The following is a 27375-nucleotide window of genomic DNA, read 5'->3' on the forward strand; positions in this document are numbered from 1 at the left end:
AGCCGCGTCACAAGGCCAAAGCCCAACCAAGCATTTGCAATGCAACGTGTCTTGCTTTTGCTCGAGTTAGAGCGATTAGCATTGTAAATTCCTAACTGGACTTTTCTTGCCACAGAAATTTACAATGAAAAATGAAACAGTTGACATAAGCGAGCCGATTCAAAGCGCCACAGCTGCCATGAGCGTGAAGGAGAGACACAAAAAGGAAAAAATAAGTTTGCTTGCAGTCAATTTATTGGCAATCGTACAATTATCCATGTAACAGGGTCCGTTTGCAAGGCGGTAACAAAACCTCCACAAGGTGGGACAAATGTAAAACATTTACCGATTTTTGAAAGGCAAGCCCACGAACGAGTGGAAGTGATGGGCGTGGTTAAAAGCCCACAATACTTACAACAGGTCAAACCGATTGTGCACTTGACCTAAAAATTAATGGTACCCATACAGCTGCCTCCTATATGCAGAGGACCTGGTCATAACGGCTGTGACGGAAATAGGCCTACAGAATGAACTGAAAACATTCTTGGAGTACTGTAACAAGAAAAAGTTAGTGACAAGACCAAGGCGTTGGTAGTCTGGAAAAAAATATGTAAAATCTGATTGGTACTTGGGGCCCAATAAGATACAAACAGTGAATATATAAGTATTTAGGAATAAGGTTCGAGAAGACGTCCATGTGGAACGATCAAATCACTTGAAGGGAGATCCTCGGCATCGACAAGTGGTCTCAAAAAATGTAATAAATGTTATGGGGGTAGGTCCTCGACACTCAGATTGGCTGCCCATGCGGCCATGATTCACCCGCAATCCACTGTGGAGTTGAATTACTAATCTTTAGTGACAAAATGAACTGGGAATATGGAGAGGGGAAATGTTTGAAAAGCCTGCAGCCTTCTGACCTGTTGCCCTTAAGTTGTTTTCTAGATTCGTTTTGCTGGTGTGGGTTTGTTGCAAAGCACTATTAAAGTGTCCCGGAAGAGATGGCCACTGTTGCCGGACTGATCCTCGAGCCTGGCTTTCCACGTTTCTGCCTAAACTCAGGAGAACTAGCACAATCCGAGCAGTCTGGCCGAGTCTCTTACCCTAAATGCAGCAGATGGATGGACACCACACAACACCAAAGAGGTTCCAGTGCACTGTGTTGTTTACCAACAAACTGCATGCTGGGACTTGTAGTCCTGGTTCACTTCAGCAGATACAACCGATGTTTTCTATCTGAAAACAAATATTTATGAATGAAAGCGCAGGACACATATACAGGGCTAGCAGGGAGCGTGAGGAGATATGCCCCTTGGACCTGGTGGTGAAGTAAACAAATATGTGATGGATGGAATGTTTGAATTAATCTCAGCCACCTGTAATTATTCGGGCCACCTCCCAGTCCACCATTATTTTGCACACAATGCCAACTCAGTTTTGACCCAGTCACATGCTAATCAGCCTCGGTCCTGCTCCAATGGGAATAGTCCAGCCCGAATTACCAAACCAGGTCCTCTCTAAACTTCAACTGAAGCAACTCAGACCGGTTATAGCCTATATAGGCCTCTTCGGTCGGGTGCAGCCTGGTCCCAGTGGCACACTGAGCACAGGGCTCACATACGGGCAAACCTATTGTGCTTAGAGCATCGTGCTGATGTATACAAACAATGGTTGGTCATCCTGTGTGTAATTTACCTTTGGTGCTGGTGTGTGCCTCCGAGTCTCCCTCTGCCTCGTTTGTGATTCTATTGGGATCTTTGGGGTGCAGCACCCATCTCGTTGAGGCCCCCGGGGGTAGGATAGGCCACGTGTGGCCTCCAGGGTAGCGGGACAGAAGCCCAGGCCGCCGGGTGCCCCAACAAACACTACCAGGTAAAGTCGATATTCAGACATGCAGGGCTTTCCCTCCTCGACACATGCAGCCGTGCCAGGGACCAGTGCCAGGCCCGAATGACATCAATGGATTCCCTGCTAGATTTATTTACACTGGCAGAAAGTGCCCTCGTGCCCGGCTCACAGCCCAGAACCGGTCTCTAGGGCCCGTTGATGCCCAGTGGTTTCAGCTTAAATGACTCTGAGCCGGAGGGAAGTGGGTGAGGGGGTTGGAAGCTGCCCAGCAATCACCCTATGTGCCCCAAGCAGCAATACACCCAGCAAATACCGTCTGTGCCAGAAATGTTACCATCACCCCCTCTCGTCCTCGTAACCACCCCAAAAGCCTCTCGTAACAACTCTCCCATCAGCCCCAGACACTTCCCTTCCTGCAACTTTCTGCCTCCCACACAAGAGCTACATGTAAGCACCCCAAAAAAAATTCCAACAGCCCCCCATAACTCCAATTCTTCCAACAGCCTTCTTGCAGCTCTGCCACAAGCACTCAACTCCCAAGTCACCACAGCCCAGAGAGGTTTTAAGTCCTGGGCAAAGTGGGCTCCGGCCGGGCTCCAGCCGTTCAGGGACCCCTGATAGAGCCGTCTCCCTAAAGCTCTGCCCCGATAACCTTGAATAATTCTTAACAGGATTGTTTTAAATACTGTTCTCCTTTTATTTATTTTTAATGTGGGTGGTTTGTGAAAGTCTACTACAGATATTTGCAGAAAAATATTGTGTTTATGTTTCAGGAAACATCTGTCAAAATAGTTTCTTTTAGATCAAAACAGGGCCTAACAAATGAGACATGGGAGGGTGTCTCCGAGATTATTTTCAGTAATGTTTGTGAGCGGCTGCTGTGTTACAACATTAAAACACGTCACTAACCCCGGATATTAGATGGAAACACACTAAAAATTTGGACCAGTGTGCACTGTCAGATCACCAGGCCAAAGAGGGCACGAAAGAGCTGAAACTGGATCATGAATTTAAAGCTGTCCGAAAAGGGGTCCCCAAAATACGTTTGGGCCGGGGCCCCAAAAAATCCTTAAAATGTCCCGGACACTGCCAACTCTCTACACTGTCCCAGGTAATCTGGCAAGTATTAACCCTGTGCCATCTCCGCGAGCGGTCGCCCAGTCACCCGAGGTGCCATCAGCCGCCCAGAGCAGTGCTGCCAGCATGAATGCCAGTGGTCGGGACACACACCTGGGACCAGCTCCGCTGCCGACGTCACTGGTTGGAACGTGAAACTGGCGGCCTACGTCACTGTGATGACGAGAGAAAGCACAGACACGTGCTCAGCAAACACACACTGAGTGACCACAAACTAGAAATAGAGACCGGAAGACACAGGAACACGCCCCGAGAGGAGAGATTGTGCCAAGGGTGGGACCTGGGAAACAAAGACGCTGACAGACAGGTTCTCCTACACCCCACCGCCTACAAAGGTGAGTGATCGCCTACTTCACAACATCCAGCCTGGAAAAGAAAACACTGCCTGTCTCCAGGGGAAGAACGGCTTGCTTTGGAATATCTGGGAAGCACCTCAGTGCACCCGCAAGGTGCCTCAAACCCAAGTAACCCGCCACCCAAAGTAACAAAGTGCCCACATTCGGATTAAAGTTTGACAGATGTTTCCAAGCGCCCTCCTTGCTCTTGTCTGGGCAAGGGTTACAAGTGGCCTGGTTAACACCGCCTGGTTTAAGGGCACAGTCCTTGGCACTGGAGGCTGAAGGCCAGTGGTGCACTGGGCTATGGAATGGGCCTCAGGTGGCCCAGACTATGAACCCCCTTACAGGGATGTGAAATTGTATAAAACACGAAGTTGTGAAAGGGATGGAAAGCTTTAGAACTCTATTTATCCTGTGAAGAAACAACAAAAAAAACACTTGTCTCTTCTGGCGCCAAGGCAAATTCTGGCAGCATTCCCATTCCACCAAAGCTCTATTGTCCTCCTTGCCACTATGCCCTGGTATACGAGGGTTTGCCCTCTAGCAAGGCCTTGATTGTGCCACATTTCCACAAATGTCTGGGAGCGGGCGTGAGGCGCTAGCTCCGGGGTGGGAGCCTACACGACACTTGGATTATGGCATGGACAGATAAATGCCTCTGTTTGCTAATTTGAAACAGAAATCACAAACATTTGCTAGGACTACAGTTGCCACGCCTACTTCTATAAACACATGAATTCCTGAAAGTAAAAATATGCGCCAACATAAAAACAAAACCATGCAGCTGCACTTTTGTGATGTTCTTTAAGAATTGGTGCCTTAGATTTTTTCCGTGTTGCCAATTCTGTTGCCCTTAATGGTTTTACATCTATTTTTCAAAAAATATTGGCATTAAATACCTCAGAGATATTTTTTTGACATACACACACTAGTTTAGCAAAAAATTTCTAGTTGCAAACGTATTTTGTACATTTAATTTTTAAACAAACAATCATCAATCCTGCTTTCCTCTGCATGTATTTGGAATCTCGGAGCATTATAAGTAACTCAAAACTGTTACATGTTGCAAACATCTGTTCACATTTTAACGCTGGAACACCAGCCACTAGTGGAAGCTGGGCACACAGCTCAGTGCATTTCCTTAGAATGCTGTTCCTAATAATACATTATTTTGCAGTTATGAATCATATAACAAGTGTAAACAGCCTCACTGTATGGATACAAATCTTGCTTTTGGGGCAGACACTTTTCTTGCAAATCTGTAAGCCGGCAGCCAAAGGGTCTGTGCTATACAGGTGTTGGCCTACATGCCCAGGGGACATAAAAAAATAAAATCTTGTTGTCCTTGATCCTAAAAAATATATCATGGTGGTCAGATGACCTTAGATGTCCCTATATAGATGGTCACTAGGTAGGGGCTTTGCATTTGGTAACTGTGTTTGTGGTCACAATTTTCTGGTGGTGAGCGCACTAGACGTGGGTTGTGGGACCACAGCAGGAACAAGAGGGTCCAGTGGCCTATGAGCTACTGCCCAAGACAAGGAGGTCTTGGCCAGAGCGTCAGCGGGTGATATCTTCAGAACTGCTACATCTAGGAAGGTGAAATAAATGGTTTTGGAATGAGGGCAACCTCCTCCAATTAGCTAGTCAGGACCTAAGGCCTAGATTTCTCGGTCCATACCACGACAGTCGTCAGATGAGTGTAGGTTATTGGGCAGGATAATGCATAGAGCACGCTCACCATTCCTGGTGGCTGAAGGTGATGGAAGGGCTCCTCGACCCAGAGTGTGTTCTACATCTTCTAGAAGGTGGCTAGGCAGCAGCTCCTCCCGGGCAGCTCCACTTTGGCTGTCTATGATGGATCAGGTTATTTCCTCCTGGTGGGCACACTCCAGCTCTTTGCGAAGAAGGGTACGTTTTTCCGACTGGACCCTGGACCGGCAGCAAGGAGAATCCGCTGACCACCCCACGTGTATGCATAGTCCATAAGGTGAGTGTCGGCTGTGTAGCAGTTCTACTCCAGGCTCTTTGACCGGTGTAAATGAGCCCGCTTGGACGAGTCAACGTAGAAGAAAGTACTGGCCGAGGAGGCCAGGAGTTATACTCCTCCGATGACAAGACAGGCCAATCAGGGAGGTTGCGCCCTTTGTACACGCAGCCCTAACTGTTAATGCTGGGCCTACTTAGGGTTGACTCTTGTACATGGGGGGTAGGTCATATGGGTAAGCTATCTAGCAAGGAGGCGACGGTGGAGGTGTGGGCCTCAACCTGGATCAACAAAACGTTTGCTAGAGTAAAGGAAATAGGCTGACTACCTCCACTAACTCCACCAGGCTTATTTGGTTTTGAGAAGAGAGACACGAGCATGTGCAGGCTGGGGCTTTCAAAGGACCGCACCAAAATGGAGACCACTGCTTGTGCAGCACACACAAGGGGTCTAGTGGAGTCCCCAGTCCATTCTTTACCCTGGAAAGCCACACTCTGCATTCTGTGCATGCACTCTACATACACGTCCCAGACATGGCGGAGGCAAAGGATCCCACATATGGGGGGCTCAGAAGAACTTCAGTTGAGGGAACCCAGTTGCCATCACCCCAAAGCTGTGCTGGAAAATACGGCTGTGCGCTTGGATAGTGTCCAAGCGCACACCCCTCTGTCGCCTCCTGCCTGGGAAGCGGCCTCCCTTTGGGGGTCCTTTGACGTCAGAGAGTAAAATGCAACAACACTTAGTGACCATGCATGGCTGTTAAGCTCACAAGGGAAACATGCATGGGCCTGGTCAGCACAGCGGCTCAGCATCACATGGCCATGCAGAGGCCTTTTAACTCCAAAGCTCAAAAAGTAGACATAGAAATGGACTGGAAACTGTAGCAAACACTTTTGGACAAACTCGGATCGAATATGTATCAGCAGTTTCCTTAGGCTACATTTGCCACGTGGGACTTACCAGGCGATTACTATGGACTAAACTACATTAACTGTGTGGCCCAGTTCAGGGCCTTTACCACTCACATCACTGATATCCGGAGTGCACTACAAACAAACCACACTACAACTCCCAGAATGCTTTAGGGCCACACAAAAGCTACCCCTTCCACCCCAATCCGCCGTGAGTTCTCCTTTGGTCCCGGAGCAGGGTTCACTTACCACCAGCCCCTGGCAGAAGACCTCCGGACACTGTCCCAACCCAAGGAAAACATCTCGTGGCGAATACCACGGAATGGGAAGGTTAAAAGTGAGAAAGAAACCGTCACAGTCCAGCACTCTAGAAACAGAGGCAGTCAGAAGAACTGTACTCGTCACTGCTCTGCAGCGCCCAGTTTCCTTGCAGGTTTTTAGGCGCTACAGATTTCAGAAGGCAAGGGAACCGAGGACAGGGAAAAGAAGGGACATGCTCGGGGGTCACACAGTTTACTCGAGGGATGGGCAGAGCTAGGATTATAAACATTTCCTGCGGGTTCCAAAGCCGGTGATCTGACCTCCAGACCACACACACATCTCTCCCCTGCAGAAGGAAGACGTGTGCAGAGACTTAAATCTCATTAAAGGCAGAGATGAGAGGATTGCTTCCGACAGCTGGGCGGAGGAGAAGCCCCCGCTAACAGGCGTCATATGAGCTCTGAAGCGGGGGAGGGGTGGCGGGAACCCACCCACAGGGCTGCAGTCACGTGCTGACAGTCAGGAGGCCATTTACAGGAAGTGCCCCTAAAATAACCACCGAGGGAGGCTTGTGCAGAGAGAGGCAGCATACGTACTGACTGTGTAACTGCCCCTCCCCCAACATTGTGCAAAGGTCGCAGGCTCGGGTCTCACACAGGAGAGCTATCCCTGCAGGTCTAGTCTATACAGTGTCCAGCCTTAGATAGCACAGCTGTCCCTCAAGGGTATCTACCTGCCCAGGCCTCGGACAGCAGAGATGTCCCTCGGGTCATCCAGAGCCTTCATATCAGAGGCATCGCTCAGATTATACAGAACCTGCAGGCTCGGGCCGAGGGCAGCAGAGCTATCCCTCAGGTTACCCAGATCTTCCAGGCTCAAACCTCAGGTAGAGCTATCTCTAAGATTAGATAAGATTACAAACTGAAGCCTTAGATATCCTAAGGGACCTGGGGGCCAGTTAGGGTACACTGCTTAAGTCTCAGACAGCAGAGCTATCTCTCACAGGCCTTACATGGCGGGGGCATCTGCGTGGGCACCTGTGGTTGTAGTAAAGCATACCCTACTGGTCACCACCGCGTGCAGCACACCTATAAAGTTACACCGTCTTGCCATGCTTAACTGTCAGGTAGAACACTCACCCCTCAGGTTGCACAGGTCTTACAGGCTCAAGCCTCAGGCAGCGCTATCTCTCAGATTAGATACACCTACAACCCCAAACTTTAGAGAGTAGAAATATCTGTCAGGTTATGCAGCACTTACGAACTGATGCCTAAGGGACCAGAGAGGCTTCTCGGGTTACACAGCTTAAGTCTCAGACAGCAGAACTACCTCTCGCAGACCTAGTTGCGGCATCTGCCTAGGCACCTATGTCGGTAATAAAGCATACCCTATTGGTCAACACCACATGCAGCACTCAGTAAGTTACTCAGTCTCCACGTGCTTAGTTTTCAGGTAGAAAACCTAACTCCACAGGTTGCACGGACTTTACACGTTCAGAGTTTTGGCAGCCGTGCTATCCCTCAGGTTACACAAACACGACTGGCTGAGACCTCAGGCGGGAGGGTGTTCCCTCGTGTTACACAGATCTTACAGGTCTTGGCTTTGGACAAACGTGTTATCCGTGTTTCGTGGCGCTATCAAGGCGTGGAATGCTCTGCCTACCACCACCAGCCCCCTCTCCACTGGCTTACAGACAATCCATGAAAACCTGGTTGTTCAACGTTGACTTAGACCTATCCTGCCCCTAGGCATCTTGGACTTCTTGTAGGGACTCAGTCCGGTTGGTCATTCAGCTAGCGCCAAGACACTTTCGGGTAAACATTGCGCTCCATAAACATCCCTCAGGTTACACAAAACCAACTGGCTAAGACCTCAGACTGGAGAGTGTTCCAGAGGTATCCCTTCAGGTTACACAGATCATCAGACAGCAGTGATATCACTTAGGTTAGTGAGAGCTCACTAGCTGTAGCCTCACACACCAGGGTTAACTCTCAGGTTACACAGCTCGTTAGACAGCAGTGCTATCACTCAGGCAACACAGACCTCTCTAGCTGAGACTCCACACAGTATAGCTATACCACGGGTTACACAGATCATCAGACAGCAGTGCTATCACTCAGGTTACACAAATCTTCCGGCATCAGACAGCAGTAGAGTGGCAACCTGACAAGCAGGCAAATTCTGGGCAATGACTGTACAAAATCGGGACAGAAAGTGAACTTTATGAACACATATGGGCCAGTAACGCAACACTAGAATAGAAGGCCGAGGAGTCCCAAGTCACGACAGGTTTATGTTCTCTGGTCTGCTTCATAGGCAGCAGCACTTATCAAAAATCCACATGTAACTGGGCTCGGTTACGGATTACCAAACTATCTGACAGATGCACACTGACCAGAATTTGACAGCTGACACCTGGAGCTGTAATTAAATCTAATCCGTACCACGAATGATGGTGCCAGGAGCAGTGGCCTGTTGCTGAACGGGCACTAACAGTTCCCTGGCAGTAGCATTATTACTTTCAGTTATTCTTTTAACACTTCTGAAGGTGGGCATTTTATCCCAGCTGGCAGATTTAAGAAGTTCTTTGTTGTCAAATTATCCTGGATCTGGTGTACCTCTTTCACATCACTATTGGCAGCTGAAGTCTTAATTCTATCTTTATTGGATGCCCTGGAAACTGAGCTCCAACACCCAATAATCTCCTGCCCTTCTACCAGCCCCAAGAGGGCATTGGTGGTGAGGCAGTGATGGACAGGGCTTGTAATCCACAGGCTGCCTGTGGTACATCCTGTCTGGAAGAGAGCTGAGCTGCAAAGGCTAAAGGCTAACAGGTCCTATCTCAGCATAGAAATCCCTCCCTGCTGCAGGTTTACCTGGTGACCACTTTGTTTTTTTAAGGATGAGGTATGAACTTCCAAATAAAGCATGCATTGGAAAACCTAATACGTGCCACCTATACAAGATCTACTGGCTTTGTCAATGTATTTTTGTGACATGTTGCACAGCAGCATGTGCTGCTGTGCATCATGGCTTAAAGTAAAGGTAAAATGCGCTATGAAGCAGCCAGTGTTCACCTCATCATAGCACTTTTTTTTTCTCTAAGACAAGTTGCACAGCAGCCCACGATGCTGTGCAATATGTTTATAAAAGTGGTGGGTGGAGCAGGCAACCCACAGGAGCTGCAGGAGAGAAGGGAGGGAAAAGAAACAATGAACAGAGAGAAAAAAGCGGTGGAGGGGAAAGCAACACCAGGGAGGTGCCTGGGAGGAGGAGGGGAGCAGCAATGGACAATGGAAGGTGGACATGCAGTGGGGGAGCAAAGCAGGAGTTTTGTGGGGGAGTTGGGACGGAGAAGCAACAGCAACAACGGAGGGTGGGGAGAGACTATAGTGTGCTATGCTCTCTTATAAAGTGCATGGCAAATAGTACAAAAACAAATACCTGGAGGAGTACACGACTAGTGGAAGACACGGACTACAGACAGGAAGCTGTGCTAAGTCCATGCTCCACGGCGAGGATAGAAGCCCCAGGAGAAAGAAGGAGGCGAACAGCAGGAAGGAAGCAGGTGGCATGACCAATGAGCAAGGAAACAAGAGTGACGTGGAAGCCAATCCCTGCATAAGTGTTGGGAAGCTACTGCACCTTAAATGATGTACAGGTGTGCTCCCTTTTCCCGAGACCCTAACTTCCTGGATATGTTATTATGGCTTTTGATTTTTGGCCCTGCTACCATGCTAATCTAGCATGTTCACGGAGGCCCAGGCCTGATCCTTACATGGGTACATCCTGAACTTGTTCTGTGAACGAGCGGGGGCCACCCACTGTGCCCTCACTGAGCAGCAGGGGGCTACTGTCCCCGTCAAGGTGAAGGATATAGTTCAGTGGTGGCAGCAAACCACAATTTAAGAATTCATAAGAAGGCCATTCACTGATGTGGAGGCCTACAGGCCCGCTCATGTAGAGGTCTCCTTCTATGCATGTACCCAGTTCCTAGTGCCAACCTCCTGAGTGTATGTTAAGCATGTTTCTGCAAGTTGTCCGAGTGAGACATGCATACTGTCCGAGTGATCAAGGGTAATAAAGGTGTGTGGGATCCATTTTGAATGCCTGTGTCCTGGCCCATGCACAAGAAAGAAATGTGATTATTTACCAGACCTGGGAAGTGTATTACTGACGTCCTTGAAGCTGGAGGGGTAGACCGCAACACTGAAGTGACAGGGAGTGGAGACAGGGTGTAGGAAGCTGGCCTGGAGTGTGGTGAGCAACTATGGTGTTATCACCTTATACTAGGTCCAGGTCTCCCCTATTAGTGAGGTGTAGACAGTGTCTAGAAAGCCAGGCTCTCTGGAGGTAGCCGTGGATGAGCAGACAAGACGTATCTAGGAGGCATGCAAAGCTTATGCAATACCACTACAGTCACACAGCACTTAACCATGTGAAAGAACCACACAGTGTTACAAAAATAAAGGTACTTTATTATAGTAACACAAGTACTAAAATACTGTATAGGCAATACTCCACTAGGGGGTGAGTAAACACGCTGCTATGTACACATTAGAAGTCAGTAATTAGCATAGAAAGCAACAGCAAATAGTGAAACACTAGCAAATAGTGACGGCCCTAGGGTGAGACCAAACCATATACTAAGTAAGTGGAATGTGAAAGGCAGTCCCCCGCCCAAAGAATTGGAATCCGTAGAGGGGAGCTGGAGAAACTAGGAACCCCCAAAGTTAAGTACCATGGTCCCCCCCATCGACCAGGAGAGAGGAGGTAAGTACCTGTTTTTTCCCCAATCCCACAGGAGAACTTTGGAAAAGGACTGTGTAAGACCCAGACCAGACTGGAGAAACCAAAGGTGGACCCTGACAGAGGAGGACCTGCAAAACAAGGGGACCAAGTCCATTTTGAGTTGGAGTGTCCGGCTGTGGCAGCAGCCACTACCCACCCTTTAGATCTCCAAGCTCAGGCGTCGGACAGCAGTGCTGTGCCTCAAGTTATACAGACCTCACCATTTCAGACCTCATATAGCAGAGCTACCCCTCAAATAACACTGCTCTTCAGGCATCAGACAGCAGTGCTATATCTCAGGTTACACAGACCTCATACAGCTGAGCTATCCAGATTACACCGACCTTCAGGCACCGGACAGCATTGCTATCCCTCAAGTTACACAGGCAGTACTAGCTGAGGCCTCACATGCACCCCCCTCGCCCCTCCCATCTACCAATTGGAAGTATTAGGAAGACTAATCCTCACAAATAAACAAGAGTCATCAAAAGGCATCATGGAATTCCCAAACGCAGCCCAAATCCAGTCTCTTCCTCCTTGTTCCAGTTTCTCGGGCTCCTCATTCCCGCTACAGGAGTGCATGCAATACACTTCCACTGTCTTGAAAGCTATCCAGACCCCCGTCCTGTGCCACGCTAAACCAGGGGCATCCAAATGTATCCCACTTTCCTTTAGTGATTAGTACTGAGAGGCAATCTTTAAGGATAAACATCAGGTGACATCCGCTCTGGTAAATCACAAAATCCCCATTTCTGAACTGTCAGCCATTTTGCATTTTTTACCCTCTATTCTCTAATGTTGCTTGTATTCTTCATCCTAGAGAAGTCTAGCACGCTCCCGATGTTTGCCTATATATGCGTCCAGCCACTACTTTACACTACCAACCCCTGAGCCGAGAAGCCGTCCTTTCTTCGGTAGTGGTTTAGCTTTGGCCTAGCACAGGGCAGACAGTTCGCCCGATTATATTATCTATTAAAAGTACCTGATGTAGCCCTATCTCACATGCAAATACTAGGGCTCCTCGCTAAGGTGTGCCTTCTTCCTCGTAAGTCTACTAAATTCCTAAAACCCTGCATGGAGATGTTGACCTTGATTAAACACTTCCTGTTGTCTCCTTTCCTTTTTTTGAACGACTCATTACTTTCCATCCTCTGCAGGAGTCATCTCTCAGAGTACTTCCCACTCCAAGGGCCATATGTACAAACACATTTTCCCATAGACACAGAATGGGCAAAACTGCTTGCTATATCTGGCCCCAACTCACGTGCATGTCCGCCTTAAACTCCGTCACTGTATTTCTGCAAACTGCCCACACCGCATCTCCAAGATCACAACCTGTCCTCTTTCGAGAGCCATACCCGGCAACCTAGCCATATCTAACCTCCTCTAGCCCATCTACAAGTCCCACCCACTGTGGGTGTGAACTCACATGCCCTCTCCCATGGTCACACCGAACTCCTACATAGTAATCCACCACAGGGACACTGGAAAAGATGCGTGGACCCCTTGAGAGCACAGGACTAACCCTAGAACCACTAACCTTGGGTCCTACCTGGCATAAAGCGCTTCAATGCCTTCTCCAGGTTACTCAGCACTATATAAATACAATCACAATAGCTCAGAAGGCCCATCTTCCTCCTCAAAGGTCACCAAGCCCTTTCCTTGGGCGGGCCCCGGAAGTTTAGGAGGGCAGGGGTGAGGTAAATCTCATCCCAACCCGGGTGTTCCTGCTTCCAAGGCTCGCGCGCTCACGTGCGCCTGGACGCTGACGTGGACTGGCTCTGGGGAACTCCCATCCTCTGGGCGGGGGGGGGGTGCCGGCCACAATGCTGCTGAGGAAGGGACATGTCCGGGCGCAAACCTGGGCTTGGCCTTTCCTTTGTCTGGTCCTTGGGACCACAGAATATGTTCAGTTTCAGACCAACCTTCGCAGATCCCAGCAGGCTGTCCATCCCTGGTGCCTCTGCAAATCAGCTGGGCTGGAGCAGGGTCAGTCCCATGTTGGAGCACCAGTATGGGTCTAACTCAAGAACACGTCACTTCGTGGGCAAAAGTCCCATCTTTTCACACGAATAACGATGCCGCGGAGCAAAAAAAAAAAAAAAGTGAGAAAATTCAAAATTCTATGGTTTTGAGAATCCTATTTAGTGGACATGGGTCAAAGGGATAAACAAAAAGCACAAAGGGGGGTCCCAAATCCAGTGACGTTTTCAAATAACAACAATGAAATGTCTGCACCAAGAACTCAAAAACTGCAGATCGAAACTTGACAACAATTTGCTCCACGAAGTGCCTGGCTCCAATCGATACCTTTTTTTTTTGGTTTGGAAAACTTTTAATTCAACGTTTTTTTTTTTATTATTAAATATAAACAAGTATGCGTATGCCAGGGCTGTATTTCTGTATGAAAATTGGTGACCAGGTGATACTTAGCAATCAAGATTTTTTTTTTAGCTAACTGATTCACTAATTACGGCCACCTTCATTTAGGGGCCCGGGACTATTTTCAGTCCCAATGTGCCCCTCCCTGCTCAAGGCAAATATCAGAGGCAAAAGTTTTGTGAACTTTTAAACACATCACCAAACTGCAACAGCGAAGCCATCTCCCTCGGAAATCCAGCTGTCAATTCTACCCCTGTTTCATGAGAGCCACAAGTTATGTTGTGTTAAGGAATTACATATATTCCAATGTTTGCAAACATACAACAAAAATACACCAACAAAGCTGATGCTCTCCCCCTGGAGGCCTCAAGAGTCACACCCAGAGCACGTGCACACATGCGCACACACACCCACACACGCTCTCTCTTTTGCAGGTCCCAAATTCAAACTCGCTTTACTGTAGCAATCATTAAATAAAACAGGCATTTGCAATGCTATGGGTCTCGTATGTTTTGAACAAGTTCTCATCTTTTGACACCAGTGCCCACGAGCAAAAAAAAAAAGAAAAAAAAAAATGAGCGGAAACTCAGAAAACACGATTTAACAAAATAAAGTTAGCTTTAAAAAAACAAACTTTGCAATTTTGTTTGTCCTGCTGGGCACCTTTTTGCCAGTCAAAAGCCTTCTGTTTGGGGGCACTGGAAGTTAGAACAAAACAGTACCTTGATCACGTCGGGAGCAGCGGACGGGCACTAATTAAGTTGAAACCAATTAGTGCTTGATCCCTGCTCCTCGCAGAGGAACGGAAATTATGCCAGACGTGCCTTGACGAATTACGAGGTTGTAAAGAAGAGTTCCACGCAATCCAACAAGTGGTGAGCGACAGGCGGGCTCCAAGCCCTTTACTGAACACAACAGCGTCTTGCATACGAGACGCATATGCAAGCGCATGCACTCGCTGCCTCGACCCTAAAAAAAAATAAACAATTCTGAGCAGTGCCTTGTGCGCTTGTACTAAAACATATCAGCATGGTGGTGTGCTTCAAATTCTTATAAAGTATACTCCTTAATATGAAGTTAACACTTGTATACATTAGAAAAACAGTCATGAAATACTGTATGATGGTCGCAAACTGCAGTGGGAGCAATACAACTATTAAAATGAGGTTGATCTCAACCAATTATAAGAGCCATATATTTGTAAATGGACAAATGAATCCCCAGAAAAATTAAAGGCCAAGACAAGTTAAGGCAGAGAGAAGTGCCAACAGCAAGTAAGTTAAAAAAACATCAAAAGACATGAAATTAACAAAATCAGGTAGCCCTGTAACTTACTAACTTAACCCTCACCCCTTCTGTATGCACTAGGAGTAGATGTCATCCACTGAGGTCTAGCCAGCGAGCACAGAGGTCTAAACATTGTGCACTGAGGTCTAGCCAGCGGGCACTGAGGTCTAGCCAGTGTACTTGGAGCACTAGCAGACATTGCAGTCCAGCTAATCTGCACAGGGTATATATACCCTGGTGTGCACAGCAGGCCATCCAGTGTGCACCTAGGACTAGCCTGTGTGCACAGAGATCTACTCAGTGTGGACAGAAAGCTAATCATTGTGCATCGAGGACTGTCCAGTGGGCACAGAGGTACGCCCTATGTACCAGTCTACCCACTATGCCCGAAAGTCGAGCCGTTGTACATCGTCGCCTAGCTTCAAGACAGTTTGCACCAGTTCTACCCAGTGTGCACTGGGGTCTAGTCTAGTCAGTATGCACTGGGGTCAAGCCTCTAGCCAGTGTGCGTTGGGTTCTAGCCAGCATGCACAGAGGTTTAGCCAGTGCACACCATGGTTAAGCGTCTAGCCAGTGTGCACTATGGTCTATCCAGCGTGCACCATTGTCTAGCAAGTGTGTAAAGAGGTCTAGCCAGCGTACACTGAGGTCTAGTGAGTTATCATCGAGGATTAGTGGGCCCACCAGTCCAACCCGTTTGCACAGGGCATATAGCCAGTGTGCGCATAGGACTAAACATTGTGCTTCTGGGACTAACCAGTGTGTGCAGAAATCTACTCGGTGCACAGAGGGCTAATCATTGTGCAGTATAGAATAGCCACGGAGTATAGAGGTCCAGCCAGTGAGCACAGTGGACTAGCCAGTATACACATATGTCTAGCCAATGAGCATTAGGACTATCAAGTGTGCTCAGCAGGCTAATCATTGTGCATTGGAGACTTACCAGTGGACATTGAGGTCCTGCCAATGTGGCTCAGGGACTACCCACTGCTTTTCATGACTCCGCCCTTCGTGAATCTACCCAGTTTCCGTCCCCAGTAAAGATTTTCCAATTCCAACACTGCTATTACACACAGCACACTAGCAAAGCTGCAAAACCATTTCAACCCTGGGACGTAGCTTCAGGGAGTGGGTGTCATGGAGTGGGACACCCCCTTAGCAATTTTTATAGTCAGGTCTTAGCCTGATGGGGAAAGTTGGATCGACCGTCTGCAGCAACAGCGAAATCAGACTAAGAACCTGATTTAGAATTTGGCAATTGGGGTAACTCTGTCACAAACGTTCCGGTTTTCTTGTCTGCCGTATTATGATCCAATTACATCCGATAGGAGTCGTAATATGGAGGAAGGGATATCTGTCATGTCTGCGAGAGAGTAATCCAGCTGCTAAACTCTACATATGGCTCTATATATAGGTGAACCTCTATATTTCCAGGGTCTCGATTGGCTCGACGAGCCATGCACGAGCAGAGCCATTACAATATTTGCCACACGAATAAAGCTGTATAAAGATATGATAAAGTTGCTTCAAAAACTTTAAAAATATATTTTCTTATAATGTGGAAGTTTTTCACCTTAGTACTTCAGATCACTGCAGCTCTTAAAAGTAATAGTTTAAAAACTTGAATTTAGCATTATTGAGGACTCCCCTATTGCTGATAATGCCACTAGTGAAATCACACCGAAGTATATGGGATGGAGATGGACGGAATGCGTGTGGGCATTCTGGTGGTACTGATCCCAGGGAGAGCTATCCTTCAGCTGGGCTGGTGAATGCGAGGTTGGTTTAGATATACTTATGCAGTGCATTAGAACAGGAGCGATACCTACTGCTTAATGTGGGTGACACCAGTTTGGGGGTAGTTGTGTGCCTAGATTGTAGTGGTATGTTTACTGTAGTTAGTGAGAAAGTAAACTTCATCCCCATTTGGGCTGTTGATTCCTTTAGACATGGGGCTCAAGTAACATACTTGAATAGTGATCAGCTTTCATTTGCTATATTTCGTAAAGTGCTCAAATGTACTGATGATAGATCTGATAAACATATTGGAAGGTCTTCAGACCTGATGTCACTTCCTAGGATGTCACTTCCTGTGAGGTCAGGATGCCAATTCCCCTAATGTCACGCTCGAAGTCACGCGTTGTGATGTGGCTTGCATATTGCCCTACTAGGTTAACCTCCCCACTTCTTTTTTGAGGCGGAGCGTGCAAGCGCTATGAAATATTGTAATAGATCTATGGTCTTTTAACCACGCCCAACACAAGCCCACCACTTTCACTTGTTCCTAGGGTTGCCTTTCAAAAATTATTTGTTATAATTGGCAAATGCTTTACGTTTGTCCCTCCTTGGGGCTGTTAAGTTAACGCCTTGGACACCGGCTCCGTTACATGGATAATTACATGATTGCGTACACATTTGACTACAAACAAACTTATTTTTTTGTGTCTCTCCTTTGCGCCCCTGGCGGCTGTAGCGCTTTGAATCCGCTCGTTTGTCAACGGTTTTACTTTTCATTTTATGTGGCAAGAAAAGTTCAGTTAGGAATTTAGACGCCAATGGCTCTAACTGGAGCAAACGTGAGACCCCTTACATTGCAAATGCTTGTTTAGGGCTTGTGCCCTGACATTAACAAATTGCAAGTATTTTTCTCAGGATGAGGTGGTAACCTTAACCCTACGGACAGATAAGGAATTCATGAATTAATTTGTCCCTATTTTTTTTGTCCCACTTCCATCTAAAAACCAGGAATTAAGCGGTCTGTGTGTGTGTATGTATACAGAACAAAGTTTATTTGCAGTTCTCTGAGTTGTATCCAGAATCGAGTAATGTCAACAGAAGAGGCCACACAGGAAGCGTGGCACCTGTGGCCAGTGGCCTAGAAGCCAGGCAGAACTTTGAGAAACTTTCGGTGAATCTCTTCCCACCGGGGGCAGCTCGGTGCTGAAACTTGAACGCCAATCTGGAACTTGGGCCTCGGATTTGTACAACTTATTTGGAAAATGTGTGCTGTTGCTGCGCAGATTGAATTTCAGACACCCCCTTCTGCCCTCTGGGCCTGGCCGGGCTCTCCCTTCCCCTCCGCCTCTCCTCCTCCGGTTTCCTGGCTCCCTCCCACCCTCCCCAGTGGCTGGCGTATCTGCCCCTCTTTGTTCTGTGTTGGAGACCGGCCAGGCTGCCCTCCCCTATGCGGCCTGCTTGAGGCTGGGCCTACCCGGTCGGCACAGAGAGGCCTCTTTGGCTCTGTGGCGAGCGCAGTGCATTCTGGGAAGCATGTGAACCAGTCAATAAGGTAATTATATTAGCTCTGCTCGTTGCCCAGGTAACAGTCCTGCATTTCCTCTCTGTAAAGTCTCACCGACTATAAGACACTCCACCAAGGCCCACCGCCTTTCGCTCTGTAAAGAAAAACCTGAAAAAAACTCTCTCTCCATAGCCCCCGTATTCCCCTCTCAGCAAAGCACTTCCGGTTGTGAGAAGCTCCTTCCACAGGACAGGCATCGCCCTCCCTGCAAAGAACAGCTCGTGTAAGATGCTCCCTCACAGTCGCCTCTTCTCTAACCACCAAGTCATAAATGCACAAAGGCGTTCCCTCCACCACCTCAGCATGGCCCCGCCCGTCAGGTATTCCCTCCTCTGAGAAGTTCTCTCACAAGCCAAGCATCTCCCTGGCCGTGGAAATGTCTCTTCTGCTTTATTTTTTATCTCCAGTATGTCATGTCATGTGTCAAGGAAGTCTCCGTGGTTTCCACTGCCTCAGCCAATAGAACGAAGTTACAGGTGGGGCATAACTGGACCGTCGAGATCGAGAGCTTCCCTCAGAAGCCACACGTAGGGCCACGCTGGGTCCGTGGAGACAGGGAGCTTCCCACAGAAGCCACAGGTAGGGCCATGCTGGGACCGTGGAGACAGGGAGCTTCCCACAGAAGCCACAGGTAGGGACACGCTGGGACCGTGGAGACAGGGAGCTTCCCACAGAAGCCACAGGTAGGGACACGCTGGGACCGTGGAGACAGGGAGCTTCCCACAGAAGCCACAGGTAGGGACACGCTGGGACCGTGGAGACAGGGAGCTTCCCACAGAAGCCACAGGTAGGGCCACGCTGGGACCGTGGAGACAGGGAGCTTCCCACAGAAGCCACAGGTAGGGCCACGCTGGGACCGTGGAGACAGGGAGCTTCCCACAGAAGCCACAGGTAGGGCCACGCTGGGATCGTGGAGACAGGGAGCTTCCCACAGAAGCCACAGGTAGGGCCACGCTGGGACCGTGGAGACAGGGAGCTTCCCACAGAAGCCACAGGTAGGGCCACGCTGGGATCGTGGAGAAAGGGAGCTTCCCACAGAAGCCACAGGTAGGGCCACGCTGGGACCGTGGAGACAGGGAGCTTCCCACAGAAGCCACAGGTAGGGCCACGCTGGGATCGTGGAGAAAGGGAGCTTCCCACAGAAGCCACAGGTAGGGCCACGCTGGGACTGTGGAGACAGGGAGCTTCCCACAGAAGCCACAGGTAGGGCCACGCTGGGATCGTGGAGAAAGGGAGCTTCCCACAGAAGCCACAGGTAGGGCCACGCTGGGACCGTGGAGACAGGGAGCTTCCCACAGAAGCCACAGGTCGGGACATGCTTGGGCCGTGGAGAAGGAGAACTTCCCACAGAAGCCACAGGTTGGAACTTACAGGGACAGGGGAGGCAGAGAACGTCCCACAGAAGCCACAGGTAGGGACATGCTTGGGCCGTGGAGACAGAGAGCTTCCCACAGAAGCCACAGGTAGGAACTTACAGGGACAGAGGAGGCAGAGAAGGTCCCACAGAAGCCACAGGTAGGGACATGCTTGGGCCGTGGAGACAGAGAGCTTCCCACAGAAGCCACAGGTAGGAACTTACAGGGACAGGGGAGGCAGAGAATGCCCCACAGCAGCCACCCGTAGGGACATGGTGGGACCGTGGAGACAGAACATCCCACGGAAGCCACAGGTAGAGCATGGTGGGACCGTGGACACTGACAGCTTCAAAAGTCTGTGGCTCATGCGGGAAGCTGTCCATGCCCACGGTCCCAGCATATCTGTACATGTGATTACCACAGAAAGTGCTTTTTGTCAACTGTGCTAGCCGTCGCAACTTCTTTGGGAACCTTTTTGCATCCACAAATCCAACATGTCCCTACCTGTGGCTTCTACAGGAACTTCCATGTGTCCACAGGTCCAGCGTGTCCGTACCTGTGGCTTCTACAGGAACCTCTATGTGTCCACAGTTCCAGCGTGTCCGTACCTGTGGCTTCTACAGGAACCTCTATGTGTCCACAGGTCCAGCGTGTCCGTACCTGTGGCTTCCACTGAACCTCCATGTGTCCTCAGTTCCAGCGTGTCCCTACCTGTGGCTTCTACGGGAACCTCCATGTGTCCCCAGTCCCAGTGTGTCCCTACCTGTGGCTTCTACGGGAACCTCCATGTGTCCCCAGTCCCAGTGTGTCCCTACCTGTGGCTTCTACGGGAACCTCCATGTGTCCCCAGTCCCAGTGTGTCCCTACCTGTGGCTTCTACGGGAACCTCCATGTGTCCACAGTCCCAGCGTGTCCCTACCGGTGGCTTCTACAGGAACCTCCATGAGTCCACAGTACCAGCATGTCCTAGCTGTATTTTCAGCAGAATGTCTTCAGAGCCCCACATACCTCTCCATGTCAGTGCAGGAACTGAGAGGGGATCCAGACAATCTTGCTGCTCTTACTGAGCAGTATTTGGGATCGGGGCTGGGCGCAGTGAATTATGCTGAATATGCCACTGTCTATTTTGAAAACACCATACGGGACACATTGATCAGCACCCTCACATTGTCTGATTTCGGTTCAAAGCGCCAAGCAGTAGGTGGCGAGGGGGCTTTCTTATTTTCTGTTCCAGCTGGGCCAACACAAAGGCCTCATTTAAAGGGCCACCAGCCCTCCTTTTCAAATCAACCTGGCTGGGAGCCATCTGAAGCCTCACACTAAAATCCCAAAGCAATGGAAGAAAACAAAAGCACAGAGCTTATCACTTCACAAGTACTTAAGAGAAACTAATTTGTAGGCTGTTTTGTTCAACCCCTGTTTGTAAGAGACTATGGGGGTTATTCTAACTTTGGAGGAGGTGTTAATCCGTCCCAAAAGTGACGGAAAAGTGACGGATTTACCACCAGCCGTATTACGAGTCCATTATATCCTATGGAACTCGTAATACGGCTGGTGGTATATCCGTCACTTTACCGTCACTTTTGGGACGGATTAACACTCCTCCAAAGTTAGAATAACCCCCTATGTGTGCTCTGAAAGAATATAAGATATATATGTAATTACACTAATATCAATTTAGATGGCAATAATTATTTAAAAATGTAGAATGTGACATCATACTGCTTAGATCACGCATGCACGTTATACAGAGTCATTAAATCATACACATGTGCGAATCAATGTACAGGAAATGCTACAAAAGACAATGGGTTGCACAGTGATGGAGTCACACATGGGCCATACTAGTACGCATTATATGTGAAGAGTGCATGGGCTGTGCAAACACAAACTCGGGCTGTAGCATGCGATGCAGTGCTGGGTGTTGTCTGTACTAATTAGACCTTGTTACTACCCAAAGGAACCCCTTTGGCAATCTTAGAATACCGAAAGATTGCAACAACAAAAAACAACAAGCATGTGCAATGCAATGGGTCTCACATTTGCTCGAGTTACAGCTATTAGCATTGTACATTTCTAAATGGACTTTTCTTGCCACATAAATTGAAAATGAAAAGTAAAAAAGTTGACATAAGCGAGCCGATTCAAAGCGCCACGGCCGCCATGAGTGCGAAGGAGACACACAAAAGGAAAAAGAAGTTTGCTCTCAGTCAAACTTATCAGCAAAGATGCAATTATCCATGTAAAGGGGCGATGGCCAAAGCGGTAACAAAACCACCCCAGGGAGGGACGAATGTAAAGCATTTACCAATGAAGATAAAGGATTTTTGAAAGGCAAGCCCACGAACGAGTGATAGCAATGGGTGTGCGGTGGGCGTGGTTCGGAGCCCACTGATAGATTACAAGAGGCCACAGCGCTTGTGAGCTCACTTAAAAAGAGAAAAAAAAGCCTAAATTCTGAACCTACGCCTTGTAGTTTTCATGTATCTCCTTGGAGCCGTTACAGCTCACCCTGTTATATCAAGGCATTGCAACTTTTAAACTGCAAGTACCAAAAGAAGCACAACCCACTGAGTTAGCTACATAAAATACAGATCCGTGAGCTGCGTGTCACACCACGTGCCGCGCAGCAGGCACATTAATCCTTCGTGCTACAATATGATCCCTTCGTCAGATGTATTAAACAGCAGTTACTGCCCCTTCAGGTGCCTTATCCCACTTTGACATTTTAAACGGAGGCCTCTTCTCTTGTGAACAATTAAGCCAGAACAGATGCACCGAGACATATCCTCGCTGCTAACTTCTTTGGGTCAGTTTTTTAAAAACAAATGTACAGGTTGACGTCAGACTCTGCTTTTCATGACTCTGACCCCTGTGACTCCACCCCCTTCCATCTGCCACACCTTGAGCCCCAATGCATGCGTTCCCGGATTTTTATGTTTTTACAGTTCCGTACTGTCGGCGTTTTCCGCAGGAAGCTCTGTTTTTGTTGCTTGCACAGCACCAGCATGTCCCCCATCCTAGAAATATTCCCTTCTTTGTTTTCTGTCTCCACAGCTGCACTATGTCATTTCCGGTGGTTTCTAAAGCAAGTTTTCCTGGATTCCAGAACCCAACAAGTACATCATGAGGTTTCAGAAGGAAGGTGTCTTGTCACCATGGACACAGCAGGTCCCTCCCTGTAGCTTTGCAGGACATCTCTTTCTCAACAGTGCCAGCATGTCCCTCCCTGCAGCTTTGCAGGGCATCTCTCTCGCCACAGTGCCAGCATGTCCCTCCCTGCAGCTTTGCAGGGCATCTCTCTCTCCACAGTGCCAGCATGTCCCTCCCCCACAGTGCCAGCATGTCCTTCCCTGCGGTGTCTGAGGAAAACAGTCACTCGACACACCTCGACCAGGCCCCTCTCTGATCTGCATGTCTTCTTTGCAGAACACACCCCTCAGCTGATGAAGTGCCTGGATCAGCTCTCAGGGGTGGAGAGTGGGAGGGTCTTTCCTGTGGCGTGCAGGCTGGCCTAAATCTCATAGTGCCCCCCCCCCTTACCCAGCCCTGCCAAGTTTTCCAGGTCCATGTGTGATTCCAGTCCAGGTTTTTCCTTTGAATTCTGCGACTCGTAGTTGCATTTATTCCATTCTCAAACAGGACAACAAAGCCAAGGATTCAAAGGAAAAATCCTGGAGTGGAGCAGACCATGATGCACGGACCGGGGAGACTTGGCAGCGAAGCTTACCCCAGGGACCCCAACACTTCTCCTGGGCGATACATCAGCCATAAGGGCTCCCTTGTGTTTGATTCCGCTCGCCCGTGGCTTGTTGTGCGACGTCACAGTCGTCTAATGCGCCGCAGAGCTTATGGAAGCTCCAAGGCGCTGTATGAAGGGTGACGTGCATACAGCACTATACAGGCCACCGCGGCTGCAAGGTGCTACGCAAACACAAACTAGGAGAAATGTAACAGGCAGACACACTCTTGCAGCTTTCTCCCTTTGTGAAGCTTTTTAGCTTTTCTCTTTCTCCGTCTTTCCCAGATGTCTTTTGCTCGCAATGAATGCTTAAGACAGAAAAGACGTGCCCGTGCCCGCACCGGAAACCACCTGTTCAAATTAAGCACTGCTTACACCAGGATGACATCATCAGGTCAACGGATATGAGTGCGACGGTCACAGAGGGAAATAAGACCCCCCCCCCTACATGCCCCCGGTCTCGAGATCAGCTCCACACAGTGTTTACACTGCACGACTTTACAATTACCTGTGAACACCTCACACCGGCCCGGTCCCCACTCACTGTGGGAAGTGAAGTTACAAAACCACAGATCTCAAATCCTTCATGGCCGAACAGTAGGGCCTTTCTGTAGTGTGCAGTATAGCATGCCTAGCTAACTAGATCTTCGTGGGGAGGGGGGAGCGTTGGGATCTCCAGTATGTCCTCCCCCCTCCCTCGCCCTTTGGACCGACACATCTCAGCCCTTGCTCCGTCTGTCCCAAGATCAGTTTCCTGCGCCGGCTATGAGATCTGCCAGAGTCTCCTCTTGGCAGGAGGTTTGTAACCTGGGGGCCCCTGTTCTCTTCTCCAGGGAGGGGATCTTGTAACCTTGGGGCCCCTGTGGCCTTCTTACCTTGCAGAAGCAGATCCGGCCGCTCTCGGGGTTCTCGGACCTCCTCTGTCCCCACCGACCCCTCAGCTCCGGCTCCGCAGCTCCCTTCTTCTTCTTCGAGGAGAATATTTTCCTGTTTTGTGGTTTCAACCTCAGGGGGCGGGACCGGGGACAGCGGGCCAATGAGAAGCCCGGACTCCAAGGGGGCGTGTCCTCTGTGTGAACGTGAGAGCTCAGGGTGAGGGCTGATAGCAGGTGGTGGACGGACTGTGAGGAGAGGGAAGGGGTGGTCTCTTGAGGCAGGAGGGACTGTGAGGAGAGGCAGGGGTGGTCTCTTGAGTCTGGAGGGTGGAGGGACTGAGAAGAGAGGGAGGGGTGGTCTCTTGAACCAAGAGGGTGGAGGGACTGTGAGGAGAGGGAGGGTGGTCTCGAGTCAGGAGGGTGGAGGGACAGAGAGGAGAGGGAGGGGTGGTCTCTTGAGGCAGGAGGGTGGAGGGACAGAGAGGAGAGGGAGGGGTGGTCTCTTGAGACAGAAGGTCAGGGGACTGTGAGGAGAGGGAGGGGTGGTGTCTTGAGGCAGGAAGGTGTAGGGACAGAGAGGAGAGGGAGGGGTGGTCTCTTGAGGCAGGAGGGTGGAGGGACAGAGAGGAGAGGGAGGGGTGGTCTCTTGAGGCAGGAGGGTGGAGGGACAGAGAGGAGAGGGAGGGGTGGTCTCTTGAGTCAGGAGGGTGGAGGGACAGAGAGGAGAGGGAGGGGTGGTCTCTTGAGAGAGGACGATGGAGGGACAGAGAGGAGAGGGAGGGGTGGTCTCTTGAGACAGAAGGTCAGGGGACTGTGAGGAGAGTGAGGGGTGGTCTCTTGAGGCAGGAAGGTGGAGGGACAGAGAGGAGAGAGAGGGGTGGTCTCTTGAGGCAGGAGGGTGGAGGGACAGAGAGGAGAGTGAGGGGTGGTCTCTTGAGAGAGGACGATGGAGGGTCAGAGAGGAGAGGGAGGGGTGGTCTCTTGAGTCAGGAGGGTGGAGGGACAGAGAGGAGAGGGAGGGGTGGTCTCTTGAGAGACGACGATGGAGGGACAGAGAGGAGAGGGAGGGGTGGTCTCTTGAGTCAGGAGGGTGGAGGGACAGAGAGGAGAGGGAGGGGTGGTCTCTTGAGGCAGGAGGGTGGAGGGACAGAGAGGAGAGGGAGGGGTGGTCTCTTGAGAGAGGACGATGGAGGGACAGAGAGGAGAGGGAGGGGTGGTCTCTTGAGGCAGGAGGGTGGAGGGACTGTGAGGAGAGGGAGGGGTGGTCTCTTGAACTAGGAGGGTGGAGGGACTGAGAGGAGAAAGAGGGGTGGTCTCCTGAGACAGGAGCGTGGAGGGACTCTGAGGAGAGGGAGGGGTGGTCTCTTGTGGCAGGAGGGTGGAGGGACTGTGAGGAGAGGGAGGGGTGGTCTCTTGAGACAGAAGGTCAGGGGACAGTGAGGAGAGGGAGAGGTGGTCTCTTGAGACAGAAGGTGAGGGGACTGTGAGGAGAGTGAGGGGTGGTCTCTTGAGGCAGGAAGGTGGAGGGACAGAGAGGAGAGGGAGGGGTGGTCTCTTGAGGCAGGAGGGTGGAGGGACAGAGAGGAGAGGGAGGGGTGGTCTCTTGAGGCAGGAGGGTGGAGGGACTGTGAGGAGAGGGGGGGTGGTCTCTTGAGAGAGGACGATGGAGGGACAGAGAGGAGAGGGAGGGGTGGTCTCTTGAGTCAGGAGGGTGGAGGGACAGAGAGGAGAGGGAGGGGTGGTCTCTTGAGGCAGGAGGGTGGAGGGACTGTGAGGAGAGGGAGGGGTGGTCTCTTGAGGCAGGAGGGTGGAGGGACTGTGAGGAGAGGGAGGGGTGGTCTCTTGAGGCAGGAGGGTGAAGGGACTGTGAGGAGAGGGGGGTGGTCTCTTGAGACAGAAGGTGAGGGGACTGTGAGGAGAGTGAGGGGTGGTCTCTTGAGGCAGGAAGGTGGAGGGACAGAGAGGAGAGGGAGGGGTGGTCTCTTGAGTCAGGAGGGTGGAGGGACAGAGAGGAGAGGGAGGGGTGGTCTCTTGAGAGAGGACGATGGAGGGACAGAGAGGAGAGGGAGGGGTGGTCTCTTGAGTCAGGAGGGTGGAGGGACAGAGAAGAGAGGGAGGGGTGGTCTCTTGAGGCCAGAGGGTGAGGGGGAGAGTACTAGATATAGGTTTGGGGGGCAGAGCAGGAATGAAGTATGTTGGGTCTGCGCTGCCAGGGCAGAAGAGGGGTGCTCAAAGAAGAAAGATCAGGGAATGCAGGAGGGGAAGCAGTAAACAGCAGGGAATCTGGAGTGGTGGGAATGAAAACAGAAGATGAAGCAGGAAGGTGGGAACAGAAAGTATAAAGAGTCAGCTTGTGGGGGGAGAACAAAAAAAAGGAAATGATAGGAAGAAACCCAAAACTTAAGATGCTACAGAGAGAAGGAAATTAAAGAGAACAACAGATAAAGAAGGAAACAAGAGGCTGCGCCAAGAACAAGCAGTGGCAAAACCAGGATGTCTCACCTTTTTGAGTAGTTGGCTTTGCCAATGCTTTTTTAATGATGCTGTGCAGCATTGGCAAAAAGAAAAGGAACAATGATGCCACTGTGCAAATGCATAAATATGCACCGTGAAAGAGGAAAGAAAGCTATTGGATAAGAGGCAAGCAAATGAGAGTGACAGTAACGCAAGAGATACACATCATCCAATCAAAAGCATGGTAAAGGAGCTATGCTCCAGGAGAGGGGCCAATGGAAGGAGAGGAAGGAAAGCCCTAAAGAGTGATGATAAAGCCTACTTCTGGCAAGCAGCAGACTGGCCCAGAGTCCATTGCCAGCGCTGGTTTGGTTCACAAGCGGGCTTTGGACAACAGAAGGCTAGAAGCTGGCTATAGGCCAGACCTAAAGCGAGGGCGCAGTGGAAGGGAGAACAGGAGGACTTCAACAGCGAGAACAACTGAGCAGCGAAGGGAAACTTCATGAGAAAAGCAGAGGAGGGAAGTCACTAGGAGGAGAGGAGCAAGGGAGGAGAGAGAAGGGGAGGGCAAGAAGTGGTGACTGAGGATTTGAAGAAAGAGGGACACGAAGCCCAAGGAACAGAGGAAAGTTTGCTAATTTGTTGGAAAGAGAGATGGAAGCAGATGGGGAGGAGGAAATGGAGACGGGCAAAGGCCATAGAAAGGAGTGGATAAAGTGCTATGGAG

The 27375-nt window shown here is 49.9% G+C and overlaps 1 protein-coding gene across 3 annotated transcripts in view; it reads right to left on the bottom strand.

The window, feature by feature from the left end:
* LOC138266885 (phospholipid scramblase 2-like) overlaps positions 1-24448 on the bottom strand; it is a 70593-nt gene extending 46145 nt beyond the window's left edge. The window contains exons 1-2 of one of the 3 annotated variants that reach the window (XM_069215612.1): positions 24195-24307; positions 14357-14603 (exon numbers count right to left, since the gene is read on the bottom strand). The gene's annotated coding sequence lies outside the window, so the exon portion shown is untranslated. Of the gene's footprint in view, positions 1-14356; positions 14604-24194 lie in introns of all 3 variants that reach the window. The other 2 variants (XM_069215611.1, XM_069215613.1) reach the window with 2 other exon arrangements.
* Positions 24449-27375: the final 2927 nt, after the last annotated feature.

Source organism: Pleurodeles waltl, chromosome 12 (assembly GCF_031143425.1).
Source record: "Pleurodeles waltl isolate 20211129_DDA chromosome 12, aPleWal1.hap1.20221129, whole genome shotgun sequence".
Taxonomy (NCBI): Eukaryota; Metazoa; Chordata; class Amphibia; order Caudata; family Salamandridae; genus Pleurodeles; species Pleurodeles waltl.